This window comes from Pristiophorus japonicus, chromosome 11, assembly GCF_044704955.1.
Source record: "Pristiophorus japonicus isolate sPriJap1 chromosome 11, sPriJap1.hap1, whole genome shotgun sequence".
Taxonomy (NCBI): domain Eukaryota; kingdom Metazoa; phylum Chordata; class Chondrichthyes; family Pristiophoridae; genus Pristiophorus; species Pristiophorus japonicus.
This window is the reverse complement of record NC_091987.1, coordinates 83,757,586-83,769,990: the sequence shown is the minus strand read 5'-3', so window position 1 is coordinate 83,769,990 and position 12,405 is coordinate 83,757,586. Positions and strand designations below refer to the sequence as shown.

General features: G+C 46.9%; 1 pseudogene; it reads right to left on the bottom strand.

Annotated features, from left to right (window-relative positions):
- Positions 1–12,405, bottom strand: part of LOC139275547 (NXPE family member 3-like) — a 52,832-nt pseudogene that overhangs the window by 5,648 nt on the left and 34,779 nt on the right.

Sequence of the window (12,405 nt, the reverse complement as noted above, 5' to 3'; positions counted from 1 at the left end):
ATTTTATCAAGGAGGCTTTAAGGGTGTCCTTGAAGCATTTCATCTGCCCACCTGGGGCTCGCTTGCCATGTAGGAGTTCCGAGTAGAGCGCTTGCTTTGGGAGTCTTGTGTTAGGCATGCGGACAATGTGGCCCGCTCAACGGAGCTGGTCCAGTGTGGTCAGTGCTTCGATGCTGGTGATGTTGGCCTGATTGAGGACACTAACATTGGTGGGTCTGTCCTCCCAGGAGATTTGCAGGATCTTGCGGAGACATCGTTGATGGTATTTCTCCAGCGATTTGAGGTGTCTACTGTATATGGTCCATGTCTCTGAGCCATACAGGAGGGTGGGTATCACTATAGCCCTGTAGACCATAAACTTGGTGCCAGATTTGAGGGCTTGATCTCCGAACACTCTCTTCCTCAGTTGGCCGAAGGCTGCACTGGCACACTGGAGGCAGTGTTGAACCTCGTCGACGATGTATGCCCTTACTGATAATAGGCTCCCATGGTATGGAAAGTGGTCCATGTTGTCCAGGGCCGCGCCGTGGATCTTGAGGACTGGGGAGCAGTGCTGTGTGACGGGGTCAGGTTGGTGGAGGACTTTTGTCTTACGGATGTTTAGTGTAAGGCCCATGCTTTCGCACGCCTCAGTGAAGATGTTAACTATGACTTGGAGTTCACCCTCTGAATATGCACAGACAGCCAATTAATGATGGAGGATTATGGGATGTTGACTGAAACTGGCAGGATGTGAAAAATCAAATTGTTAAAATAATTTTGAAGTTGGTTTCAGCTGCTCGAATCACATTCATAAATTACATCCTCTGTGAATGTGACTAAGGTACATCATCCTTCCTTATTCTTCTCAACCTCTCTACACCCTTTCATACTGATGTCCACCTCATCTCCCAACTCCCTTTTCCACTTTTACCTATCTAACCATAGCCAGTGCATTTCCAGCAATGTCTACTCTTCCCAGCCTTCATATCATCTTTACCTCTGCATCAGTCTACTCTCAATCATCAGCAAAGTGATGAAAAGTTGCCATCGACATTTCTATCAAGCGGTACTGACTCACCAATAACCTATTCACTGATGCTCACTTTGGGTTCTGCAATGACTACTCGGCTCTCATTGCAGCCTTGGTCCAAACATGGACTAAAAAGCTGAATTCCAGAAGTAAGATGACATCAAAGTAGCATTTTATGGAATGTGGCATCAAGGAGCCCTATTAAAATTGGGAATTTGGGGAAAGACACTCCACTGTCTGAAGTCCTACCTAGCACAAAGGAAGATGGTTGTGCTTGTTGGAGGTCAATCATCACAGCCCCAGGACATCACAGCAGGAGTTCCTCAGGGCAGTGTCCAAGGCCCAACCATCTTCAGCAGCTTCCTCAATGATCTTCCTAAATAATAGGGTCAGAAGTGGGGATGTTCGCTGATGATTGCAGTGTTGAGTTCTATTCACCACTCCTCCGATATAGAAGCAGTTCATTCCCGCATGCAGAAAGTCCTGGACGATATTCAGGTTTGGTCTGATAAATGGCAAGTAACATTAGCGCCACACAAGTGCCAGGCAATGACTAGCTCCAAAAAGAGAAAGTGCCTAACTACCGCCCCTTGACATTCAACGACATTACCACTGCCAAATCCCCCAACATCAACATTCTGGGCGGTCACCATTGGCCAGAAAGTAAACTGGCCAAGCCACATAAATACTGTGGCTACAAGAGCAGGTCAGAGGCTGGGTATTCTGCGGCAATTGTTTCACCTCCTGACTGCCCATAGCTTTTCCACCATTTACAAGGCACAAGTCAGGAGTGTGATGGAATATGCTCCACCTACCTGGATGAGTGCAGCTCCAACAACACTCAAGAAGCTCGACACCATCCAGGATAAAGCAGCCCACTTGACTGGCATCCCTTCCACCACTGGCGCGCCATGCCTGCAGTGCGCACCATCTACAAGATGTACTGCAGAAACTCACCAGGGTTTCTTCGACAGCACCTCCTAAACCAGCGACCCCTACCTCCTTAAAGGACAAGGCCAGCAGTTGCATAGGAACACCATCACCTCCAAGTTCCCAATCTTTCCGTTCGACTAGTTTTAATCTGCCTATTTTTATTTTAATAGTTACCACATTTGCTAGTTTGTGATGAAAATAAGATCTATGTGAATGTTTTATTGGTAATAATCTTCTCAGAGTGCACTGGCATGAATATCAAGAATGGGCTCCCTCCAGTAAAACATTCACCCTGTGGAAATTTCCATTTTCCAGTTGCTTCAGTTGTGTTGTGTAGAAATGGCGACCTATATATTCATGTTCATGGAAGCAAAAATTGCTTGCTAAGTATACAAAACTGCATCTGGATTGGAGTATACGTAATATGAAGCAGATCACACGAAAATAGATAATTAGAAATAACTGGACTTAATCTGGCACAAATTCTGTCAAATATTCAAACCACTGGCGTATAGTGGAATCTCCAAAAATGAAAACTTTTTTTCCTCGAAGGCAGTCTGTAATACTTGCAGGTGTGTCGAAGCGCTGAATGTTACAGGTTTTTGCCATCCACTGGTCCTGATAATAAAATCCAGATGGTGAAAGCAGAGGCTTGCCAGGCAAACATTTTCCAAGATCTGTGCCTGAAAATAAAGAGAAAGGAATTGAGATACACAAATACCAATGCACTGCACCATACACATATGTTATCCAAGGATTTTTCATTTGGCTAATCATGGTTTCTGGGACAATGACGAATCCCAAAGGGCCTTCTGTAGTTATGAAAGTTAAACAGAAAAATAAAAGAGAAATAGGTGGGGAACTGTGATGTGGGAAGAATTGAAAAACAGAATATTTTTTTAAATTGTGAGAAACTATTAAATCTTCATGTTCATTGAGATTTAGGCATGCTAGTACAGGAAATGCCATGTATTCAACCAGCATTGTAACCCATGTATAATCTGACCTAAGTTGTACACTGTGAGAACAATAACCACGAGGTGGGAGACACTCCTAACCTGGGCCTTCAGGTACAAAAGGGGAAGCTCCACCCACCTTCATCACTTGGAGTGCTGAGGAATAAAGGACAGGTCACAGACTGACCTTCTCTCAAGCATGGTCCTCGTGTGCATTTATACTGTATAGTAAGGACCTATCAGGAAACACAGAGGAGGAAAAACTTGTGTTCGCCAAAGTTGCCTGTGTCACAGCAACTGCAGTTCACGGCCGCTGGATATGGCCACAAAGTTAAGCGAGTGAAATTGGTCTGGGGGCATGGAGAAAGGCGGTGCAACACTCACTTTCCATGCACTGCCATCCTGGTAGCATTGCTGGAGCGATCCGGGATGAAGTTTCTGTCAAGGTCAGGCATTGCAGCTTCCCACAGCCGCTGTACGCAAAACTGTGGAGCTCGCAAGGCATTGTGGGCAATGAAGAGGTCTGAATTTTAAAGGGGCCATGCACACCATAGCAATACAAAATAAACTGCAGTGAATCAGTACATTTTTCAGTCCTTTCTGCCTTTTAAGAAATATTCAATATTTAAAAGAAGTTCCAAATGTGAATAGCCAGCTGTTATAGCTGAATTATCTTCCTATCTTCAACAAATGGGAAAACAGCCTCAGCACTAACACAAATGGCTAAGCAAGCCAGGGAAGTGGAACCAAGGGTCTCACACACAGCACTCCAGCTTTGTGCACGGCAAGCGCAGCCTTCTACCCACAGGGGCCAGAAGGCCCTCCAGAAAGGATGATGTGAAAGTACATCACCAAGGCCATCACTGCTAGCAGTGTCAACACACCACCTGGCTCCAGTGCCCAAGGAAGCTTCATGGCCCCACACCACTGGTCAAGGTCAGTGAATGCATCTTCAAAAGCTGTTTCCTACCACCCACACCATTGCCTCACACACTGCTCAATGCACAACCACCAATCACTCACCTACCAACAATCTGCACCAATGATGTTGCACATCTCCCATTCCTAGCCTCACCTCGCCCCCTTGGAGGAGATGGTGCAGCTCATTGTTGGCAGGGGCATGGTTGCATCCTTGGCCAGTGGCAGGGCTGAAAATATACAAGATATGGGCATCCTTGTACGCTATCCTCATTCTGGCATTCACCGCTTGCTTTCCTGCCCTCCCATCAGCACACCTCTACCCTTGTGTCTCCAACATTTCACACACCCAAGAAATGCAGCCTGCCCAGCCAGTGGTTCAACAAGAGGAGGCACCTTGCCCAGCCAATGGGACCACAGATGGATGATTCCATCCCAGATATCCCGGCCACAAAGGGGCTGTCTGGGATGCATCCTTCGGTCTGATTCCTCCTCTTCGGCTTAGCCCTCTTCTGTGTCTTCCTCTTAGCTCTGCAAATGGATGCTGTCAATGTGAAATGACAGCATAAAATGCTGGAAATACTCAGTGGGTCAGGCAGCATATCGACTTGAGACGTAAATTCTGTTTTACTCTCCAGGGATATTGTGTGAATTGCTGAGTATTTGCAGCATTTTCTGCTTTCTCAAAGCCTTCCTTTACCATCCAAGCCCTTGCAAGTGTCCAGCAGCACTGCCCACACACTTAAAAAACTTTTCACATCTATTGCAGCAAGCCAGCACTTCAATAACATTTTTTAAAAGTCCAAACCTTTAAATTCAAACTTAACTGAATGAAGTTTGTGTCCCTTTAAGAGCTTCAGTCTTCACCAATGGCAGCCTGCTTGCACACTAGGTTAACCTGATGAGCCTAGGACCTGGGGCTGAATTCAGTGTTGTGGTCAAAGTTTGTGTTGGTGACGTTAAGTCGGCATTGCGCCGACTGACGTCACTACGCCGCGATTTTTTTTTACACAGGGTGCTGACAGTTACTGGCAGTGTGAAGGGGGAGTGGAATACGATGGCCACTGCGGGACCCACCATCAGCTGGTGAAAGAGCGGCGGCTGCCATTTTATTGCCATTTCATGGCATTATGGAGTGACGGTAAGTGCATGAATTTCTAGCCCTCAAGTTAGCATGTAGGTACAGCAAGCAATGAGGACGACAAATGAAATTTTGGCCTTTATTGCAAAGTGGCTGGAGTACAAGAGTACAGAAGTCTTGCTGTGGAAGTGTCAACTATGGCTCAGTGGGTAGCACAGTCATATCTCCGTCAGAAGGTTTATAGGTTCAAGTCCCTCTTCAGCAACTTGAGTACATAAATCTAGGCTGACACTCCTGTGCAGTACTGGGGGAGTGCTGCACTGTTGGAACTGCTGTCTTTTGGATGAGACATTAAACTAAGGCCCTGTCTGCCCTTTCAGGTGGATGTAAAAGATCCCATGACACTATTTTGAAGAAAAACAAGGGAGTGATCCCTGGTGTCCTGGCCAATGTTTATCCCTCAATCAAGGATTGATAGGATAGATGCTGAGAGGTTGTTTCCCCTGGTTGAAGAGTCCAGAAATAGGCGGCATAGTCTCAGGATCAGGGGTCGGCCATTTAAGAGTGCGATGAGGAGGGATTTCTTCACTCAGAGAGTTGTGAATCTTTGGAATTCTCTACCCCAAAGGGCTGTGGATGCTAAATCATTAAGTATATTTAGATAGATAGATTTTTGCACTCTGGGGGAATCAAGGCTTATGGAGATCTGGCGGGAAAGTAGAGTGTGAAGAGGTCAGGCACGGGCAGCGGAAGGAGCATGCGGCAAATCAGTCCCAGCCCCCTTCCCCCGACGAATGTCTGTCCCACCTGTGACAGGGTCTGTGGCTCTTGCATTGGACTGTTCAACCACCAAGGGACTCACTTTGGGTGTGGAAGCAAGTCTTCCTCGATTCTCAGGGACTGCCTATGATGATGATGAGAGTTGAGGTCGAACATCAGTCATGATCTTCTTGAATGGTGGAGCATGCTCGAGAGACCGTATGGCCCACTCCTGCACCTAATTCAAATGTTCTTATGTTCTAGTTAAATGACAATATTGTGAACAATATCCTGTCATTTCTGCATTCAGTTCTGGTCAAAAAGGCATAAGGACTATCAATCCCTGGAAGACCACAAGGCCTATGCCTGGTATTAGAGGACTATGTTATGTGGAACGATTAGAGAAACATGGAATCCTGAGCATTGAATGAAATGGTGAAAAGGGGACCTTACAGGAGGTATACAAGCTAGTAAAAAAGTTGAGCACAAATTCTAGACTGAAAATCCCGTGCAGTACTGAGGGAGTGCTGCACTGCCGGAGATGCCATCTTTCAGATGTGATGTTAAACTGTGCCCCAACTGTCCTCTCAGATGGACGTAAATGATCCCATGGCACTATTTCGAAGAAGAGCAGGGGAGTTCTCCCCAGTGTCCTGGTCAATATTTATCCCTCACAACAGTGACTAATTTTTCTAAAATAATTCATTGGCTATCAAGCACTTTGGGACATCCGGAGGTCATGAAAGGCTCTATATTAATGCAAGTCTTTCTTTTTAAATGGAATAGGAACAGTTAATTTTTTGCACTATTGCAAGTTAAATAACAACTGAAGGTCATGGACACATAGATACAATCAGACAAAAGGCAACATCGGGACCAAGGACAGGAATCACTTTTTCTACAATGAATGATTAAAAGGTCTTCTAACTAGGGTCTTGGGGACAAAATCTCTGGAACCATTGAAAAGGTTGTTGGATGCTGTGATAGGGGATCACTATGGAAGGGTGAGCTAGATGGGTCGAATAGCATCACTCATTTTTGTGACTAAATTTGAATATATTGATGCAATGCTGAGCCAAACAATACAGAGTCAAACTAATTAGGATGACACCATATTCCATTTTGAATAATTGGTCAATTTTAGCCAGGTCCAAGGACAAAAAAAATAATAAATGAGTCAACCAAAGTTACCACTCAAAGTAAACATCCAGTGATCCCTAATGACAAATGCACCAAATGCAGCTAAGGCAAGATTAGGATTGCCCTCAGCTAAGATGCCACCATCAATTAATTTGCTAACCCCTAGTCTCACATACAAAACACGGCCTATTGAGTAAAGTACTTGAAGGTGTCTGTCACCTGTGGAATAATATTCCAGCTGGGCGTTCAGTCAGACAAAAGCGTGTTCAGCGCTAGGCTGAACGCTACAATCAGGGAAATAAGCAGGCAACACAAAGTTCGCATTTTGCCTGCAGGCCTCTGAACGAGCTTGGATTGTTAGCAGATCACGAATCCCGCGCCCGTTTTGGGGGCCAAACACATTTTTAGGCCTATGAGTCTGCACCAACCCCACCATCCCTGCCCTCCTCACCGTTGTATTTACTGGGTGCGTGATTAATGCAACACAACCTCATATATTTCTATTATCTTTCAGAAGGCAGATTGAAAAGCACTGTAGTGAGATGAAGCCATCTGCAAACCAACTAAGTGGCTTGAATTCCACTCAACTGCCTCCATGAACCCCTCATACCTGCTCCCTCCAGCCTTACCTCCTGCAACAAGATCATAAAGTTCTTTGTCACTATGATTAAGGCCATTCATTCATCTAAGTATAGGCAGACCTGGTAGAATAGCCATAGTAAGCTTTTAAAATCTATATCCACATATTAGCACTCATTCTGCAATGGGTACATGAGACTTGGAATGCTACAGAAAACTAATAAGTTGTGATGGAATGTCCAAAGTGTAATAAACTACCCAAGGCATCAAAGGCATGCACAATGAATGGTCGTAGCTAACCTTACCATTAAACGAGTTTAGATATCAACAGCATGGACATAGAATGTGATGACAAAGGGGACCCACAATTATCCGATGTAAATAAACCTATAAAAGATACAGCACACTGGAGCTCCTGCGGAACTTCAATCTAGTCTTGCTGAGGGCAGCATATGCAGTCAGGACGGCACGTTTGTGATCTCCTGAACGAGTCCTTGGTATGTGTAATGGTACTTCTATCTCATATACACTGCATGGCCAAGTGGTTGTGTTTTATTATATTATTGATTTCATCTAATAAAGTGTATTAATCAAACTTTGTCAATGTTTCAAAGCCCTCAAACTTTTATTAGGAGGTAAAGGATAATGACAATATCCTAGAATACCTCCACATCAGGGTAATAGGGATACAGTATCAAATTTTGTCCGATTATGCTTCCATGAAGTGCTGTGGAACTTTTTTCTATGTTAAAGGAGCTATATAAATGAAAGTTATTGATGGAAATTATTTTGGGGTTCGCATAGCACCCCATGACCTAGATAGGAAGGAGAGTTCAGAAGCAGACAACAAATACAGATGCAATGAGACCTGCGGCGTTTTCTCTGCACCAGCCCCTACCCCGGAACCCCATATATAGACCGTTCTATGTATATTTCAATATGTCAGAGGATACCCATCTTTGCTGCTTCCACGTCACAAGAAATACCGCTACCAAGATGTGCCATCTACTGCACAATGACCTGCCAACAACATCTGGAAGAGAGGCACATTTTCCCTTAGAAATGAAAGTTATGTTTGCAAGAGGGCAATATGTTCATCACTTTCCCCATGGAAAGGAGGCATCACCTGGACAGTACAAAGCTTTGAGCAAAAGGCAAAGTTTCCTCAGATATAGAGCACTGTTAGTGACACTCATGTGACCAATAGGATTCCTCATATTAACCTCATGGTTTACGTAATCAGAAAGGATTTGCAATAATATTAGGGTGGTATCTGAACACATAACCACAAAACATCAAAGTTAATAGCAGAAAGATCAAATGATTGAGAGAATGTTTCGAAGGATAGGCTCAAAAAAATTATACAATTGTTCAGCACATCAGGAATAAAGTGCTGGAATTAGAGGAATATGTAACGTCAATGACCATCATTCAGGAAACAGCCATGAAGCCTTTATTATGCGGCAGTCCATGATGTCTGCATTACTTGAAGAAAAAGAAACATGGTTATTGAGAGGCCAGGGCTAATATCACTGAGAAATATCCTAACAGCAGGCTTATAGCCTAAGCATCTGTTTGCTGTGCCTCAGTCATCACCTCAATTTGCAAGAAGAGCGTGGCATCCAGCTTTGGCACAATGAAATAATGCATACAGCAAAGATCATTATTGGTATAATGTTTGAAATGGTACCTCAGAAGTAATTCTCCAGGGCTGTGCAATGGATCACAGACGCCACACGAAGTGTGTGCAAAAGTGAGGCGCATACTCACCATTACCTTCTTCCCCATACCAGCAAATCTCTTCTGTGTTCGCAGCGAGTATGAGGATCTTGCCATGTATCTTACATGGCCACAGTTGGTACTGTATCAAGGTGTGCCACCAGAGGGCACAGCAGTGGGAGACTCGTAGGTTACCTGTACAGGTGTGCCTGGCCGTGCATAAAAGGCAGACCACCAGGTGTGATCCTCACTCTGGAGTTAACCAATAAAGGACTAAGGTCACTACAGTTCAAGTACAACACACTGCCTCGTGGAGTCATTGTTAGAGCATCTAAGGACATAATAACTGGTGACGAGATTTCGAACTTTCACGCGAAAATGGCTACCCTTGGTACGTTGCAACAGATCGCCGATGATGATGATTGGGACGCCTTTGTAGGGAGGCGAGAACACTTTTTTTACAGCAAACGACCAGGCAGGAGACGAACTGGCCACGCTAGCTGATAAACGGCGCGCTATCCTACTGACCAGTTGTGGGCCCAACGTCTACGGCCTCGTTAGGGACTTGCTGGCACCAGCGAAGACAATGACCAAGTCGTACAAGGAGCTCGTAACCCTGATCCAGGAGAGCCTCAAGCCCAAGGAGAGCATCCTCACAGCCAGTCACCGGTTCTATCCCCACCGTCGGCTTGAAGGCCAGGAAATTGCGATGTACGCCACAGACCTCAGGAGGCTGGCGGCACCGTGCGAGTTCGGCACCCACCTCAACGAAGCGCTGCGGGACATTTTCGTCATTGGAATCAGCCATGAGGGCCTTCTTCACAAGCTACTGTCGGTGAATATCACAGTCACACTGCAGAAGGCCATCTCTGTGAGCCAGTCTTTCATGATCTTGACCTGCGGCTCTCAGCAGATGTCTCACCCTCAGGACTCAAACCCGGCAGGTACTGTGCACCGAGTGGCGCCGTTCAGGAGCTGGACTATAGAGAGCGCACCCTCTCAGGGGCAAGGGAACAGGCCCCCCGAGTCCATTAACTCAGAGTACGCCGAGGGAGGGGGGTTAATCGAGTAGCACCATGCTGGCATTGCAGAGGGAATCACAGGGCTCACCAGTGCCGTTTTAAAGACTATATTTGCAAAACCTGTGGCACAAAGGGCCAGTTCCAGCGAATGTGTAAGGGAAATAGGACTCACTGTGTCTATGAGGAGTCTGCAGATGGCCATGAATCCAACGTGGATTACGAATTGTTAGACAGAGAGGCAGCCCAGCCCCACAATGAGGTATATAGCATGTGTACCTGCACCACCGAGTGTTCCCCGTTGAGGATGGAAGTCGAGATGAATGGCATTCCAGTCATCATGGAAGTGGACACGGGGGTGAGCCAGTCAGTGATGAATCAAGAAGCCTTTGAGAGGCTATGGGACAATCCGGCTGAATGGCCCGAGTTGGCCCTGGTTCAGGCAAAACAGCGCACCTACACCGATGAACTTATCCCAGTCGTTGGTAGTGCGAATGTAAAGGTACTCCATGATGGAGCGGTACACAAGTTACCTCTGTGGATTATTGCAGGTGATGGAACAACGCTGCTCGGCAGAAGGTGGATGGAGAGGATCCAGTGGAAGTGGGAATACCTCACCCCTCCAACGATCGAAGCCCTTTATGCTCAGAGGCAAAGCAAGCCCTCACCTGAGGGTGGATCCGGCACCGATGAGCTGACCAACACGGCAGCCGAGATACAGACCGCTCAGCACGACTGCGTGGAGATGATCCAGCTGAGACGACCTGAATGCACCTTCCAGGCTCCAGTGGCAGGACTCAGGAGGGAGAAAATCGGATCCAGTAGTGACTTCCCAGCTTTCGTGGCAGAACCCGGGGAGAAGAGGATCACCGCGGTCGACATCGTGGACGAAGAAAAGATGGCGCCCGAACCATGAGGTGATGCGCTGCAGACAAAGATGGCCGCGACCAGACCACGAGGTGCAGCGCTGATGGAGCAACACGTGCCACCAAACGGAGAAGCGGATTGGGGTAAAGCAAGCAAGGCTCTCTTAAAGAAGGCCTGCAAACCACTGAAATTAAAGGGACAGTTCCACACAATTAAGCAATGTAACAAGTACTGAAAGTCAGAGAGTAGAAGTGCAACGGATCATGTAAAATATGTAACTGACCATGTAAAATGCGCAAATGATGATCGGAACTGTATATATGCAACCAGCGAGGAAAAGTCGCGTGATCTTGTTCGGACTCCCAGAGTGTCCATCATAAGCAAGGAAAAACTGTGCGAGACAGGGTTCCCACTGCATGCAGCCAATGCAGCGGACAGACCCCCATCGGGTGCACACAGGTCCAGCAGGGTACCCAATGCTGTAGCCTGCGTCCCGGGGACCAGGGTCAGGCACCACGAAGCGTGGCCACAAGCAGCCAACATACACGAGCTGCAAAGCAAGCGACCGCAGCAGGGCAACGGCAACGATAGTGAGACCATGCCCTGGGTCGGCTCCATCTCTCAGGCAACCGAGGACTCCAATTACCACAAGGCTGATGGAGCAGAGTGCACTAAGGCCATACCCCTAGGTGTAGGATCACTCGCCAATGTTTCCCCAGAGGAAACAAGCACCAGCCAGGATCATGAACCAAGCGACGCTCAGGTCAGCGAGTCAGCAGTTCCCTGTGCACTGCTAGACGACAGCTCCTCAGGGAACAGCTGGGACCCAGGGCGTAAAGAAAGAACTAGGGGGTCACAGACATCTGTGAACCTGCCTGCTGCTAGGGACCATGGCAACAGCCCCGAGAGCAAGCTATGCGAGCCAACCGGCTTCCCACTGCCAACACCGGGCACTGAACCACCACCAGACTGCAGTGACACCACCCAGCAGCTTGGGAACGAGCCATCCTTACGCACCGGTCACCACATCTTGTCGCACCACAAACACAAACAAAAAAAAAGGAGAGAAACGCAAAACCCACTCACCTGAACTTGTAGGTACATGAAAGCCAAGAGCCTCTGCCACACCAATGTGGGAAGGGGGGCAAAATGGAGTGGTCAGTAAAATACACACACACAAACTGCAACCACCAGCACGCTACTGCACCAACTACCCACCCAAGGTCGAGCCGGCCCGCCAGAGGTCTACCAGACAGAACCCACATAGAGCTAAGCCCAGAGCATAGTTAATGAAAAGCCGATTTGTGCTGAGGGTTCAGGGGGGAGTGATGTCATGCATCTTACATGGCTACTGTTGGTACTATATCAAGGTGTGCCACCAGAGCGCACAGCAGTGGGAGACTCATAGAAACATAGAAACAT